Genomic DNA, 17,401 nt, shown 5'->3' on the forward strand with positions numbered 1-17,401 from the left:
AAGAAAACCAAAAACAAAAGACAGAAAAAAATTACATACCAATGACTGTGTTTTGCAACAACATTCAACTCTTTCAAACTAGTATTAATCTTAAATAAAACAAAGCCTAAAAAAAATTCAAAAAACACAAGTCTAATACACCTAGCAATAGAAAAAAAACTAGTTAAATACATGTATCTATTTTCCCATTTTTGTTCTTTAAACATAGAAGTCACCATGAAACTTTAATAGGAAAACCTTAAAAAAAAATTATATGTGTCATCATCAGGATCCTTTTTATATAGGGTAGTATTGATTTTGACTTTTTTGTTGAATATTCAACAATAATATAGTATTGAACTTTTATAGGTTTTTTCTTTTATTCTCAGTACTTCAAAACTTTTACCTAACTTTTTTTTTTCATTTCAAATCTATATAGAAGATATCTTAATGTTTGATTCCTCAATCATTTACATTAAAAAAATGATAGCAATAATTAAGCTTTGATTAAGTCTCCTTAGAGTTTCTCTGTATGGAGGAATAGAAGCGAAAGGTCTCAAAGTTCCTTAGTTTTAGTTTAGCACATCAGAAGTTGCAGTAATATTTCTTTCTATGGTCGTAGACTAGTTACGGGATTGTTTGACAAACAATGCTACGATATGATGGTAGATGATTTAGAGATGGTGTGGGAGAAATCTCAGCCTAATAGAAGAGGAGTTAGATTAGGTGAAAATGGCTAATGGGAGCCCCAGAGGGAAAGAATTGGCTAATGGGAAAGCTTTTCATGAGATAGAATTTCAATAGAGATGCTATGTTAGGCACTTTCAAAGTAATATGAAAACTTGTAAAAGAGCTACAAGTTAGTGTACTCGATGCAAAACTTTTTCTTTTTAAGTTTGGGACAAAAAAAGATAAAATTAGAGTACTTGATGAGGCCCTTTGATCCTTCAACAAACTTCTACTAGTGCTTTAAGATTACAATAAATATATCAAACCATCGATTATACGTTCAACTTAGCACTGTTTTAGGTAAAAGTCTATGATTTTCCAATGAAGTGGATGAATAAAAAATGGTAGAATGCATAAGGTGGTGAATAAGGGTACCAAAAAACACTAATGTGAATAAAGACTATATTGGTTAGGGAAGGTTTATCAGAATCAAAGTGGAAATTCATATTCAAAAACACTGAGAAGGTATGTGACATTATTCCGAAAGGGAGGAGTAGTTGACATTAAGGTCATTTTAAATATGAAAAGCTCTTTGAATTCTATTATATCAATGGCCTTCTCGAGCATATGCATGTCAAATGCAATGGCATGGAAGAGGTGGACTCAATGATGGAAAATGATACACAATAAGGTGATTGGCTTTATATATCATCGGTCAAGAGAGGGATGAGCACTAACTAAATCAAACCATCATTCAGGGTAAATAATCAAGTACAAACTCCAGAGTGATGAAAGAAGGCTATATCTCTAGGGGTAAAAAGGGATAAACGCCAAAGGTCAACAAAAGAGGTAGGTAAATTGGGAGAGGCATCCAGGGTAAACTAGCAGAAACATATGGGGAACAATTTATTAGCATAATACCAAGTGAAGAAAATGAAAGTGGAGTTTAATTTGGGAACAACTTCTATAGAAGATATTAAGAAGATTTTAAGGAATGATAATTCAAGGTATGATAGTAAAAGAGACGGGAAAAATTTTAAATCCAATAGATCCTAACAAACCTTAGTTGACTCTAAATAAATATGCATAGGTTAAAACATGATAGGTGATGATGCAATAAACAGTGAAGCATTGGGAAAAAGATTGGCATTTGTAACAAAAGACTCATTAGTAAACTTGGAGGAATGGAATAGTTTTAAAACCAACTTAGCAATCCATGCACATGAAGTTTGTCATAACGTCTAGATCCGGGGATCTATTGCTAGACATTGACTTTTAGGGAGTCGCCACCAATCTTTTTTTATCTAGGTGCGATTGGCCACCTATGAAATCTATCCTTTTAGGGAAAACCTAAGTTTAAGGGTCCCTAAAAGAATAGATTCGGGTCTACTAACTAGAACAGGGTTCGGGAGTTTGGTTATGTGTGAGAAAGGTTATAGCACCCTCACAACGCCCACCAAAAGATGGTACCAGCTTAAATTTGTGTTATCCAAAAGCCTTAAAATTTTACCAAGTAATTAATTATTAAAAATTTTTCTTAATTGACTCTAATACTTTTACCAGAAAATTGAGAAAATTCCCTCACCTGAGAGTATGCCAGAAAAACTATTGTTTCACTTGCAGAGGCTCCGTCGTCGGATTGGTTAAAGAAAAATCAAAATCAAAATCAAAATAAAAAGGAAAGAGAGAATGATTGTTCTTGTGTGGGAAAAATTGATACTTTCAACTTTTCTCCAAAAATATTTTTCGAAAATTTTGATTTTCAAGGAAAATTGATACTTTCAACTTTTCCCCAAAAATATTTTTTGAAAATTTATTTTTAAGGAAAATTGATATTTTCAACTTTTCCTCAAAAATATTTTTTTTGAAACTTTGATTTCCAAGGAAAATTGATACTTTTAACTTTTCCCCAAAAATATTTTTTTGAAATTCATTTTTAAGAAAAATTGATACTTTCAACTTTTCCCTAAAAATATTTTTTGAAATTTATTTTTAAGGAAAATTGATACTTTCAACTTTTCCCCAAAAATATTTTTTTGATTTTTTTTATTTAAAGAAAATAGAACAGAATAAAAGCGAAAATAAAAAAATAAAGAAAAGTAAAACAAAAATAAAAATAAGATAAAGATAAAAAAAGAGATTAAATAAATCTAATCTAATAAATAAAAAAATAAAACAAATAAATAAAAAAATTTCGAAAAAAAAAAAAAACCTGGAGCGGCTCGGCTATCGGCTCGGCTCGGCTCAAGGAAGAGAAATAGCTCAGGAGGGACGGCTTGGAGCTCGACTCAGCTCGGCTTGGAGGGGGGCAGGCACGCACAGGTCGGGAAGCGGGTCGACGCTCGGGTCGGGTCGGGTCGGATCACGGCAAAACGCGCTGATCTTCTGCATCACTTAAGGCCAAAACGACGTCATTTTGAGAGGGTATAAAAGGCACTTCCCTCTGTTTTTCGATAGAACGCTCCTCCTCTCTCTCTCTTTTCTTTTTTTTTCCTCTCTTTTCTCTCTAAAAGGCTGAAGAACTCCGATGGAATTTTCGTCGGATTCTGGAAAAAGTCACCGAAATCTGGAAAATTTCACCGGAAGTTGGCCGGAAGATCACCGATTTCTGGGATTCTTGTCGAAAATCGGGCAGGTCACCGAAAACTTCAAAGTTGGCCAGAATTTTCGTCGAAAAATTCAAACTTCGGTGAAAAAGTCAACCGAAATCTAAAATTTTTCAGAAATTCCCAGAAAAAAAATTGTCAAAAAAACTTTAAAAAATTTCTGCTATATACCAGAACACTCCTAAACCTTTTCTTAGCTCTCTATATGTCCCTATTCTCTCAATCAGTAGCTTTTGCTTACTGTTTTCTATGTGTAGCATCTGTTCCAAGAGGTCCCTTTTATAGGGATTGATCAGGAGTTTCTGATCAATCCCAATTCCTCTTTGGACGGGAATTCAATCTTTGAATCCAATCTGGACTCTTCAGATTGAATTCCCATTCACAATGGGATTCTTCAACTTTCAATCACAGCCCTAAAAAAAAAATCATAATAATCAGATAATCGAAAAAAAATCAGATAAATGAATAAAAATAAAATTAATAGATAATTAATTAAAAAAAAGATAAATCCAAAAATATTACAAAATAATAATAATATAATAATAAATATATAACTATATAAATAAAATACCTATAAATATTAACAAAAAAAATGAAAATAAAAATAAAATAAATAAATAAATAGATAAATAAGGATATACACATATTAATACATAATAATAATAAATAAATAATAAAATACATAAAATACAAAAGAAAAAAAATTAAAATAACACAAGATAAAAATTGAATTGGACTTACCCATTTGGGCCAGGCCCAATTGATCTGGGCCTAGACCCAATTGGGTGTCTACAGCTGCCCCTCTTTGCACATTTTATGTGAAACAGAAATTACGCAAAGATGTAGACACCCAATCAAGACTCAACTCAACATTATTGGGTGTCTACAGCTGCCCCTCTTTGCACATTTTCTATGAAACAGAAATTACGCAAAGATGTAGACACCCAATCAAGACTCAACTCAACATTGTCATTTTTTATTTTTTATTTTTATTTTTTGTGTTTTTTTTTTGTTTTTTGTTTTTTTGTTTTTTCTTTTTTTTTACCAAAGCTCCTCTAAACAGAGGCTCAACGACTTTGAGAAACATAAATTGCTCCTCTAAATAGAGGCACCACGACTTTGAAAAGTAAATTGCTCCTCTAAATAGAGGCACCACGACTCCTCTAAACAGAGGCACCACAACTTTGGAAAGTAAATTGCTCCTCTAAACAGAGGCACCACGACTTTGAAAAAATAAATTGCTCCGGCACCACGACTTTGGAAAAGTAAATTGCTCCTCTAAATAGAGGCACCATGACTTTGGAAAAATAAATTGCTCCTCTAAACAGAGGTACCACAACTTTGGGAAAGTAAATTGCTCCTTGACGATCATGTCCAAAGGAGTTGAAAGTTGTGTTTGAAGTAATTTTAAGGGATTATGCCCAAAGGTCTTATAAATCAACCTTGATACCAAATGACATCCTATTTCAAGGATTAGGGACTTACTTGACAAGCTTTTTTTTTTTCAATTTTGCAAAATATCTTCATATCTGTCTTCTCTATGTGGGATGTTGGAACACTCCTGCTTCTTGAATTTATACACTATACTTTCCTGAAAGTAGTATATGCTGTGCAAATGCATATGAATTTCAATGCATGCTATGCAAATGTTGGTCAATTAATTCCTGTTCAATGTATGGTACTCAAATTTCTCAAGCTCTTTTTTTCTTTCTTGGGTGTCAAGCCCTTTTTTTCTTCAAGGATCCAATTGTATTGCTCTTCTAAGATCAAACCAGTGTAGCTCTTAATTGTTTCTTCCACTCATATTCTTCTTTGTTCAGTTTCTCAATACTTTGGAATAAGCTTCATCAATCGATCATCACTTGACCATCATTCAATGAATTTCTCAGCACTAACAAATTTTAAAACAAGTTTCATCCACCATCATTGGGTCATTACTCATAGATATCTCAGCATTAACCATTACAAAACAAACTTGGTCCACTGATTGTTCAATCATAACTTGCAAGTTATATCGACCAATTCATTTTTTTACTCATCACTTTTCAAGATTTACCTAATTATATTCTTCATTTGATCACATTATATATCTTTTCAAATCATCTCTTTTAGGTTTCTACCATTTCTTCATTTTGTTACTATCATCATCTTAGATTTCTTTTCAAATGAATACAAGACTCTTTTAAGCACATATTCATTCATTCATTATCATTTCAAATCTTGACAAATACAATGCAATCAAGCATCTTCTCAATTCATTCTAAGGGTGTAATAATAAGAGAACAAAAGGTGAATTATCAATGAAGATCTATTTTGGTATAAAACAAATGGGAAAGGAAATAAATCGGATGTCATTGAGATGGATGGTATGTTCGAATGATGAATATTCAGATAATTTTCAACATTAATCTAGGATTCTTTTTTAAAAACTCATTCCATTTACTGTTGAAGTCATCTTGAGCTTGGCGAACTTTGCCCCAGTCTTTGAGGGATCTTCAGATGTCTTTGATCTTCCATTCATGTGAGTCATTTGACCTGGATCTTTTTCTATCAAAATCAACCTTTCAGGTTTTCAATTTGAATCTCCTTTTTCATTTTCCCATTTCTTTCTTCTTTCTTTCTTTTTTTTTTTTTTTCATCATCTTTTTTTTTTCATTTTTCATTCATTATTGATATCTTTCATGTAGCATGATTCCATTGCTTCATCATGAGCATGTCTTTGCTCAACATATGACCATTCAAGTTGAGTATTCACACTTGATCTAAATGGACTTTTCAAGGTTGTAACGTAGGTCAAGGTGAAGGGTCATAAAAAAATAGATATAATAGGCTCAAAACATGTATTAAAAAGGTTTAAAACCAAAGGATCATTCGATACAACTTGGCATTTTACCCCACATCGTTTCACTATTTTTTTTCCTCACACAAAAGATTCTCATTACTTTGCCCCAAGTCATGTGTAGCATTTATTTTTCTTTTTTTTTTAAAAAAAATTACCCTCTAGTGTAGAGGGTGATCCTTGGTTGGGGTTCCTCTGAAAAAAATCATAATAGGCTCAAAGAGGTATCAATAAATGGTTTTTCGAAAAGAAAGATGGCCATTTTTCATCTCAATTATGAATACTTTTCTTGAACATCATCTATTGAACAAAGCTCATGATCCTGTATGAAAGATTACATATCTTCAAGACATATCTTTTTCACCTCCAGTAATAGCTTACTTTTTGCTCAAATCATCTTCTCATATTAAACGTAGATGAGTTCTCAAAATTAAATCCCAGAATTATTGTTATCATTGTCTAAATATTCATCATCTGAAATTTAAGAATGGGAATGTAAAGTTATGAAAGGTAACGGAGCATGGAGTAATGGTCAAGTGAAAGAGAAAAATGTAATGAAATGCATTGACTTGCCTTTATTAAAATGATAACAAGTGAAGTCACATTGCAAAAAAAAGTCCAACAATCACTCGAAAAGAAATCCTAACATGACAAAAAAAACCTTCAACCAGCCTTATCTCCATTTTTTAAAATTGTCCCCCTATGCGATCAGGTGAAGAATCTCTATTGACATCTTGCCCCTCAATCCATTGTGACTCTCCGGACCCTTTCTGTTCTTGACTTTCACTCAGAACGCTAATATTAGATGTTGTTACTTTTCCTTGATCAAAACTTATCATTCCATCATTGATCAACCGTTGCACCTTATACTTTAAAGCAGTGCAATTTTCAGTAGAATGGCTAGTAATTCCATAGTGATAGTCGCAGTGGGTTGTAGGATCATACCACTTTAGGTAGAGTGGTTTAAGTGGCTCAACATGGCTGGGGGCAATCAAATGGCTGTTATAGAGTTCTCGATATAACTCTGTATAAGTCATAGGGATTGGATCAAATACAGGTTTTTCTCGAGTAGTTCGTTGTTCTCGTGAACCACTTGTTGGGTTAATAAGGCGAATTTGGGTTCTTGTAGGAGCTTGAATGTTAAAGCTATATGTAAGATCTTGAGGGCTAAAATAAGGTGGTTGTGGAGCTAGCTGGTATGGGTAGGATGAGGCATTATTCACAGCAGGATAGTATGGAGAGTAACTTTGGGATGGATAGGGTTGATAACCCCTGAATTGTTATCTATCAAAGCTCACAGCTTGAGCTTGAGCTTTCTTCTTTTCTGATGCCTTCTTGGTTTCTCCTCCTTTCAACTTGCCATTTTTTATGGTACTTTCAATAATTTCTCCAGAAATCACCATGTCAGCAAAATTCTTTGTTGCATTCCCTATCATCTTTTCATAATAGGAAGGTTTCAAAGTACTAACAAACAACACTGTGGTCTCTTTTTCTGTTAGTGGAGGTTGTACTTGTGAAGCTATAACTCTCTATCTCTGGGCGTATTCTTTAAAAGACTCATTTGCTTTTTTCTTCAGATTCTGTAAAGACAAACGACCAGGGGCCAAATCGATGATATGTCGATACTGATTGATGAAATCATGTGCCATATCACTCCAAGAGCGAATGCGGGCTCTGTCTAGCTGAACATACCACCTGACCGCTGAGCCTGTAAGGCTATCCTGAAAAACATGCATCAAAAGTTTTTCATCATGAACAGAGCTGTCATTTTTCGGTAATACATTGTGATGTGAGTTTTGAGGCATTTTGTACCATCATATTTTTCAAATTTTGGTACTTTGAACTTATGGGGAATAACCACATCCGAAACTAGGCAGAGCCCAGCAGCATCAACTGACCCATAAAAGCTAAATCCTTCCACAGCCCATAACCTTTGCTCTAGCATACTAATCTTGGAGCTTTCCTGAACTTCCACTCTTATCTTTTCTTTCTCCTTCTCTTTTAAATCATCTAGATCAAGAATCGATTCTGCTACCTTTTCAGTGAAGACAAGATTTACATAGCTGTTATACTGCCCTGGGTTAAAAATTGATGGCATTTCAGGATATGTTGAATATGCAAAGTGTTGTGACGGGACCTCTTGAGCAGACTGGGCTTGAGGTGGGCCAAAACCTGAAGGATATAAAGGCTCAGCCACTTCCTGCAACGGGGGAACTTGTTGGCTTGTATCTTCTTCAACTCTTTTTTCTTTATTCATGTTATTAAGAGCCTCCAGAATCTTGCTCAGCTCACTTTCAATCTTTTTCTGTGCTTTTTTTATTTTTTCAAATCTATGAGAATTTTTTTACTCCATTTGTCTTGCTCTGGATCTTGTGTTGTATCGATGGGCAGGGTTCTCACTAGATGGAGCTATCCTTGAACCTTTAGCACCATATCTTATGATTAAAAATGTTATGCTATGCTTTATGTCTGATGCTTTGATGCACTAATGAAATGTACATTTTTCTAAATGAAATATAGTATGAAATGGATGTAAATGATTGTGTTAAAACATGATCATAAAAATAATGCAGATGCATACAATCAGACAAACAACATAGTTAGTTCCATGGATGAAATGAAAGTGATGCTAATGTATAATGTTACATATGATAATGAAAATGATACACAAAGTTAAACAACCAAAATGATTAGATAAACACCCTTTTTGTGTCTTAATTTCAGGGTATATCTATCATTGGGTAGAAAAGGCTCTATCCTAGGTTTAGGCACTCTTAAGGTTCACTATATAAGGTTTTTAGGTCAAAGTCTAAAGGTCCTCAAATTGTTCCTTACATCCTTGTCCATCACAGACTAGTAAGGCACCCTAATCCTCACCCATTACAGGCTACAAGTGAAAAATGTTCAATTTGAGTAGGAGTATTTTAATAGCCACTGCGGAGGTATTAGACCTCACGAAAGCAATAGGTACTTTACTCCCTCTTAGAGGGTCGGAGCTCGGGTATAGAGCTTATGTTATGCACATGCATATGAATGACATAATTAACAAAGTAAATAAACATGAATGAACAATAATACATATATATAAAAAGGTTCAATTTTATTAGGCTTTTGGGTAACACAAATTATTTGCTGGCTTGAATCTCAAAGTCCCCAGCGGAGTCCCCAAGCTGTCATAACGTCTAGATCCGGGGATCTATCGCTAGACATTGACTTTTAGGGAGTCGCCGTCAATCTTTTTTTATCTAGGTGCGATTGGCCACTTATGGAATCTGTCCTTTTAGGGAACACCTAAGTTTAAGAGTCCCTAAAAGAATAGGTTCGGGTCTACTAACCAGAACAGGGTTCGGGAGTTTGGTTACGTGTGATGAAGGTTATAGCACCCTCACAACGCCTATCAAAAGATGGTACCAGCTTAAATTTGTGTTATCCAAAAGCCTTAAAATTTTACCAAGTAATTAATTAATGGAAAATTTTCTCAATTGACTCTAATACTTTTAGCAAAAAATTGAGAAAATTCCCTCACCTCGAGAGTATGCCAGAAAAACTACTGTTTCACTTGTAGAGGCTCCGTTGTCGGATTGATTAAAGAAAAATCAAAATCAAAATAGAAATGAAGGAGAGAATGATTGTTCTTATGTGAGAAAAATTGATACTTTTAACTTTTTTCCAAAAATATTTTTTGGAAATTTATTTTTAAGAAAAATTGATACTTTCAACTTTTCCCCAAAAATATTTTTTGAAATTTATTTTTAAGGAAAATTGATATTTTCAACTTTTCCTCAAAAATATTTTTTTTGAAACTTTGATTTCCAAGGAAAATTGATACTTTCAACTTTTCCTCAAAAATCCCTTTTTGAAAATTTATTTCTGAGGAAAATTGATACTTTCAACTTTTCCTAAAAATATTTTTCGAAAATTTTGATTTTCAAGGAAAATTGATACTTTCAACTTTTCCCCAAAAATATTTTTTTGATTTTTTTTATTTAAAGAAAATAGAACAGAATAAAAGTGAAAATAAAAAAATAAAAAAAAATAAAACAAAAATAAAAATAAGATAAAGATAAAAAAATAGATTAAATAAATCTAATCTAATAAATAAAAAAATAAAACAATAAATAAAAAAAGAAAAAAAAAACTTGGAGCGGCTCGGCTATCGGCTCGGCTCAAGAAAGAGAAACGGCTCAGGGAGGGGCGGCTTGGAGCTCGGCTCAGCTCGACTCGGCTTGGAGGGGGCCAGGCACGCGCAGATCAAGAAGCGGGTCGACGCTCGGGTCGAGTCGGGTCAGGTCACGGTAAAATACGCGGATCCTCTGGGTCACTTAAGGTCAAATGACGTCATTTTGAGAGGGTATAAAAGGCACTTCCCTCTGTTTTTTGACAGAACGCTCCTCCCCTCTCTCTCTCTTTTTCTTTTTTCTTCTCCCTTCTTTCTAAAAGGCTAAAGAACTCCGGTGAAATTTTCACCGGATTCTGGAAAATGTCGTCAAAATCTGAAAAATTTCATCGAAAGTTGGCCGAAAGATCATTGATTTCTGAGATTCTTGCCGGAAACTGGGCAGGTCACCGAAAACTTCAAGGTTGGCCGGAATTTTCACCGAAAAATTCAAACTTCATCGAAAAATTCAACCGAAATCTGGAATTTTCCAGAAATTCCCAGAAAAAAAATCATCAAAAAAACTTTAAAAAATTTTTGCTATCTACCAGAACATTCCTAAACCTTTTCTTAGCTCTCTATACGTCCCTATTCTCTCAATCAGTAGCTTTTGCTTACTGTTTTCTGTGTGTAGCATCTGTTCTAGGAGGTCCCTTTTATAAGAATTGATCAGGAGTTCCTGATCAATCCCAATTCCTCCTTGGACGAGAATTCAATCTTTGAATTCAATCTGGACTCTTCAGATTGAATTCCCATTCACAATGAGATTCTTCAACTTTCAATCACAGCCTTAAAAAAAATCATAATAATCAGATAATAAAAAAAAAATCAAATAAATGAATAAAAATAAAATTAACAGATAATTAATTAAAAAAAAAAGATAAATCCAAAAATGTTACAAAATAATAATAATATAATAAATATATAACTATATAAATAAAATACCTATAAATATTAACAAAAAAAATGAAAATAAAAATAAAATAAATAAATAAATAGATAAATAAGGATATACACATATTAATACATAATAATAAATAAATAATAAAATACATAAAATATAAAAAAAAATTAAAATAATACAAGATAAAAATTAAATTGGACTTACCCATTTGGACCAGGCCCAATTGATTTGGGCCTAGACCCAATTGGGTGTCTACAAAGTTTGCATGGGTTTTTAAAACAAACAAGAAATGAGAGGAAAATACATGGGCATAAAAAGCATTGATGTTCATACAATACTAGATAGGACGTAAGAAGGGGCCTTTAGCCTAGTATTTCATATAAATATAGCTATGCATGTAAAAGAAAAATGAACTTCTAAAGAGGGAATAGGCAGTAGAGGGAGCTGAAAGAAATAGGCTTGGTGTCACGGGCTAAGCTTTCTCTCAATGAAGCAATAGATCGTGTGGTACTTAAATGGATGCTTCCACATAAGTTAGTCAAGGATAGTTCAATATCTGAATAGGCCATCAATAAGTCATAAGTTAATCTCAAGCAAACACAACTATATATCGAGGTAAAATAGGAGTACACTAAAGTGACCTATGATGTTTTTGTATAAAAAAATATTTTATTAATATTACGAATAGCATAACAAGTCTTTCCACCATCGTGAAGGCCAGAGGTATAACCTTAGATGAGTGGTTTAGCATATACTTTAGCCAGTGAAGTAGTCCAATAATACCTCGATTGTTTACCCCTCTAAAAATCTAATGAGATTTTATAGCTACGCTACCAAGAACTATTACAATTTTTGAAATAGGAACATTTTTCCTAGCATATGAGATCTACCATCTTCCTTGGCACTTCTACCAGATCATGGCCCTATACATGGGTGACACATGACAACCTAAGCTTGGTTATAGTCCTATACAAGGTTGGCTTATGATGTCCTCACCCACTTATCCTATCGATGCCTTCATTGACTTGTTGGCTTGAAGTTCTTTAATCTTTTGATTGAATGCTCGGAGATCATAATCTCTTTCCCAACTAGTTTTTTCTAGTTTTAAGCCCTTTTACTTCACTAAGTATTCATGAACTAATCTTTGAGATACTTTGGATATCCTATCAACTAAAATCTTTTCAACTTGATGTTTTGATGGTGGCTTCATAAAAATGGCAGTCCTGGTTGATTCACTGTAACTTGCATCTGTGGAGTCTGCATGGTAAGTCTTTAAGTTACTCACATGGAACACAGGATGCACCTTCATCCATTTTGGTGGGTTGATTTTGTAAGAGGCATTCCCTACTTTAGAAAGAATCTTCATTGGATCCTCATATTTATGTACCAACTTATGATCCCACTTTCTCAAGAACATGATCACCAATTTTGAATTGTTGTACCCTTTGAACCTTGTCTACCCACTTCTTTATACACTTTGATGCCTTCTTTAAAATGCTTATGTAATTTTTATATTTTGTCTACATTTTTTGCTAAGGTTGAAGGCTCACGAATTCTTCCCTCGATATGACTTAAGGGATGTATACGGTAGTCTTGGTAGTTGTCCAGTGACCACTTCAAATGGATTCTTATTTGTGAAAGAACACTTATTAGAATTAAAACAAAGTTAAGCTACATCCAATAATGAAGGCTAGTTTTTCTGATTAGCTTGAACAAAATATTTTAAGTACTTCTCTAACAATCCATTAAATTGTTTGGTTTGGCCATCGGTTTACAGGTGATAACTTGAAAAAATGTTGAATTGATATTCTAAGATATTGAAAAGTTCTCTCTAGAATAACCTAACGAATCTTGGATCCCTATCACTGACAATATTTTGAAGAAGACCCTAATACTTAGTTACATGTTTAAATATTAGCTGGGTTGTATCTTCTGTAGTGCAATACTTTTAGGTGGGAATGAACATAGTATTCTTCGAGAAATGGTCAATCACCACCAAAATAGACTTGAGATTGCCAATTTTAGAAATGCCTAATATAAAGTCAAAGGAGATATTTTTTCATGATCTTGTGGGTATAGGTAATGGTTCAAGTATGCCTGCCAGTTTTTTCTTTTCAACTTTATCCTATTGGCAAATGAGTCAAGTTTTCGTATAGTCTATTACGTCTTTTGCATGTAAGGCTAATAATAGCCTTATTTTAATAAAGCTAAACTATGTTGTCAACCAAGGTGACCTGTCCATAGTGTGTCATGGCATTATTTCATTAGCATCTATTTTAGACCTCTTGTTTTCGAAATAAACAACTGAGGTCCCTTTGTCAATTAAGCCCTATTTTTTTGCCAAAAGTACTTACACTTTTCTTCTTCTACTGGCTTCATGATGGCACTAGCTTATGAGTCTTTTCCTAGATTATCTTCAATTAGCTTGCGAACATTTGTTGTGACTTTACTAGTTGCCATTGGGGTAATTCTCATAAAGGTAGCCAACTCTACTCATCTATTCAATGTATCTACCACTTGATTGGTTCTTCTAACTGTGTGCTCGAAGTAAAATTCAAATTCAGCTAAAAATTTCTACCATTTAGCTTACTTAGCAATGAGTCTCAGTTGGGTGAAAAAATGACAAATTGTTGCATTGTCCATTTTCATGATGAATTGTGAACCCAACAAATAATGCCACCATGCTCTCAAATAATGGATTACTGCCAAGAGTTCTTTCTCTTATGTTATATATCTCTTTTTGGTTTCACCAACTTTTAACTTTCAAATGTTATTGAGTGCCATTCTTACAAAAGCACTCCCTTAATAGCAAAATTAGATGCATTTATTTGAACTTCAAAAGGTTTCATAATGTCAGGGAGAGCCAAGACATGGTCCTTCATCATAGCTTCCTTCAATCCTTCAAAAGCCTTTTAACATTCACTTGTCCAACATCATTTATGCTCTTTTTTAATAACCCCATGATGGTTGTGATTTTACGCGAGTATCTTTCCATAAATCTCCTATAATAATTTATCAATCTAAAAAATGAGCAAAGTTTACTGACATTCTTTAGTGTTGCCCACTTCTTGACAGCCCTAACTTTTTTCATGTCAATTTAAATGTGGCTTTGTTCAACAATGTGGCCTAAAAAATAAATTTACGTCTAAGCAAATGCATATTTCTCCCTTTTAACATACAACTGGTGGTTTTATAGTCTATAAAACACAAGATACAAGTGCTCTTGGTGCTTTTCCAAGGTAGAACTATAGACCACTATGTTATATAAATAAATGACCATAAATTTGTTAAGATAGTCATAGAACACCTAATTCATCAAGGTACAAAATGTGGCAGGAGCATTAGTCAATCCAAAAGGCATAATAAGAAATTCAAATGCACCATATCGCATTACACAAGTGCTTTTTAGTGCATTTTTTTCAACAACTCTAACCTAATGATAGCTAGATCTCAAGTCCAATTTGGATAATTACTTGGCCTGGCTTAGTTGATCAAATAAATTCACAATAAGGGAAATTGAATATTTATTTCTCATAATGACTTTGTTCGGGGCCTTATAGTCCACACATAATTGTAATCTCTCATCATGCTTTCTCTGAAATAACATAGGTGCACTAAATAGTACTTTCGATGGTCTAATAAACTCAGCTTGTAAGACCTCTTCTAATTGTTTTCTCAATTCAGCCAACTCTGGTAAAGCCATGTGATATAGGGCTTTCGCTAGTAGTTTAACTCTCGAGAAAGCTCAATTTCATGGTCCACCGATCTATAAAGAGGTAAGACCTTGGGCAATTACTCTAGCATCACATTCACAAACTCTTTTAATACCTTTTTCACCGTATCAGGTATCGGTTCTAACTCAATCTATTTTTTGTAAATTGGCATGACTATATAGAAGGGCTCTCCTCTCTTTACCCCTATCTTGAATTGTAATGTTAAAATTATATTTTCTCATTTTTAGGAAGGATCGTGGCCAGCACAACACATGCGCATTCCCTTAAAAACAATAGACAACTAGTAATGGAGATTGGGATTGCCTAAGCTAACATCATAAAGTCCAATCCTAAGACAACATCAAAGTCATCCACAAAAGAAACCATGAAGTCGACATTTTTTTTTCATGGCCTCAACTTGGTCATCACACTCTTAGAGCTTCCACTGATCATAAAGGCTGATGAATTAACCGTTTTCATTTACCTATAGTCTTTATTAACCTTGAGACCACACTTTTTTGCTTCTTTTAGTATGATAAAGGTATCGGTTGCACTTGTATCTACCATGGCCATTGTGGCTGTCCTATGAGTACAAGGTCCACATACATCAGACCTCTCCTAGGTTCTTTACTAAGGAACCGTATTGAGCCTATCTTTACTGGCTCCTCTTTAACTTCTTTGATCGTCTCGAGCACTTTAGAGGACTCTTAAGACGAGGCTCTTAGAGCATTAAAGGTACTTTTATGGAGGTGTTCATCCACCTAATGTGGCCTTTAACATAGGAAGCAAGCTAGCGGTTGCCTTGGCTTAAAAATTGATGCATTGTTTGCCTTAGGTTGGGTATTATCTTGATCAGAAAGCCTTCTATCTGATCCTCCATTAAAGGGTCGATCCACTCTGGCCATCTTTCTCTCACTCCCAAAGTTAGAGTTATTGCCACCTGATGAAGGATTTTTCCTTTTTGAGGGGCCATCATTATAATCATGAAGGCATTTGACAACAGCCATAATCGTAGCCACATCTTGCACCTTTTGTCTTTGTAATTTCGTCCTAACCTAAGGTTTGAGACCCTTAAGGAAATAAAACTTCTTGTCTTTTTTTAACATGTCCTAATGTCGAACATTAAGATAGAAAAGCTTTTCACAAACTCCCACACAGTTTTCATTTGCACCAATTCTTGAAGTTTCTTTTAGGCCATATACTCCACATTACTAGGAAAGAACTGGTTTTTCAATTTTTGCTTAAGATCTACCCAAGTTTTAATAGGGCATTCATCATTTACAAATTTTGAACGCCACCACAGTTTGGCATCCCTGATAAGGTACATTGAAGCCATTGCAACTTTATCTTCTAATTTTGTGTACATAGCTCAAAAGTATTGTTCTATGCCAAATAAAAAGTTCTCAAGCTCTTTGGCATTTCTTGCCCCCTTATAATATCGAGGCTCCAGTACTTTAACCTTTTTCCCTTTTTTCTTCGAGCTAGAACTCGACCTGGCCATAGCCATTTGTAACACACTCACTTGGGCCCTGAGCTTCTTAAACTCTCTCTGGAGGACATTCAAGGCATCTTTGGTCTCTTTACCCAAGATATGTAGAGTATCAGACAACTCTTGTTAGGATGTCTAATCTCTTTCAGTCGATCATGAGTTACCATATGAGCTTTTAGGGCAACCACCGCAGCCTCAAGCTCCTCTGTTGGTCACTAAATCCACCACTTGTAGCCATTTTATCGATTCTTTAGCACTTCTCAACCGTGCTTTGATACCATGTGTCACGGGCTAAGCCTTCTCTTAATGAAGCAATAGATCGTGTGGCACTTGAATGGATGCTTCCATATAAGTCAGCCAAGGATAGTTCGATATTTAAATAAGCAACCAACAAGCAACAAGTTAATCTCAAGCATACATAACGATATATCGAGGCAAAATGAGAGCACACCAAGGCGACCCCCAACATTCCCATATAAAAAAATATTTTATTAATATCAAGAATAGTACAACGAGTCTTCCCACCATTGTCAGAGCCAAAGAGGTAGCCCTAGATTGGTGGTCTAGCATGTACCTTAGCTAGTGAGGCAGCCCAACAATATGCCAACTGCTCACACTCTCTAAAAAGCTAATGAGATTTTATAGCTATACTATCAAAAACCATTACAATGTTTAAAATGGGGACTCTTTTCCCTTTTACATGAGATCTACCCTCCCCTTGGCACCTCTACTAGTCATGGCCCTATACGTGGTTGGCTCATGACACTTGGGTAGTGGAAGTTGCTCCGACTTGTGAGATTGTTCAACTAGGGAAAAGGAAAAACACCTTTAATGAAGAGAGCATGATAGTTAATGATACAAAAATGGCACCTCAGGCCAAGCATGCAAGAAAAGAAAGGGAGTTTCGTTGTGAACGAGAAATCGAATTGGTGACGACTAGGATCTAGTTCTGCCAAGACCAATGGAGTGCCTAGTGTGGAACTGTCGTGGGCTTGGGAACCCACAGGCATTGTCTACAGTTGCTGAAGAAAGAAGATCCCCATATA

Source organism: Durio zibethinus, chromosome 12 (assembly GCF_047325235.1).
Source record: "Durio zibethinus cultivar Kanyao isolate XHJ-2024 chromosome 12, ASM4732523v1, whole genome shotgun sequence".
NCBI classification, from domain to species: domain Eukaryota; kingdom Viridiplantae; phylum Streptophyta; class Magnoliopsida; order Malvales; family Malvaceae; genus Durio; species Durio zibethinus.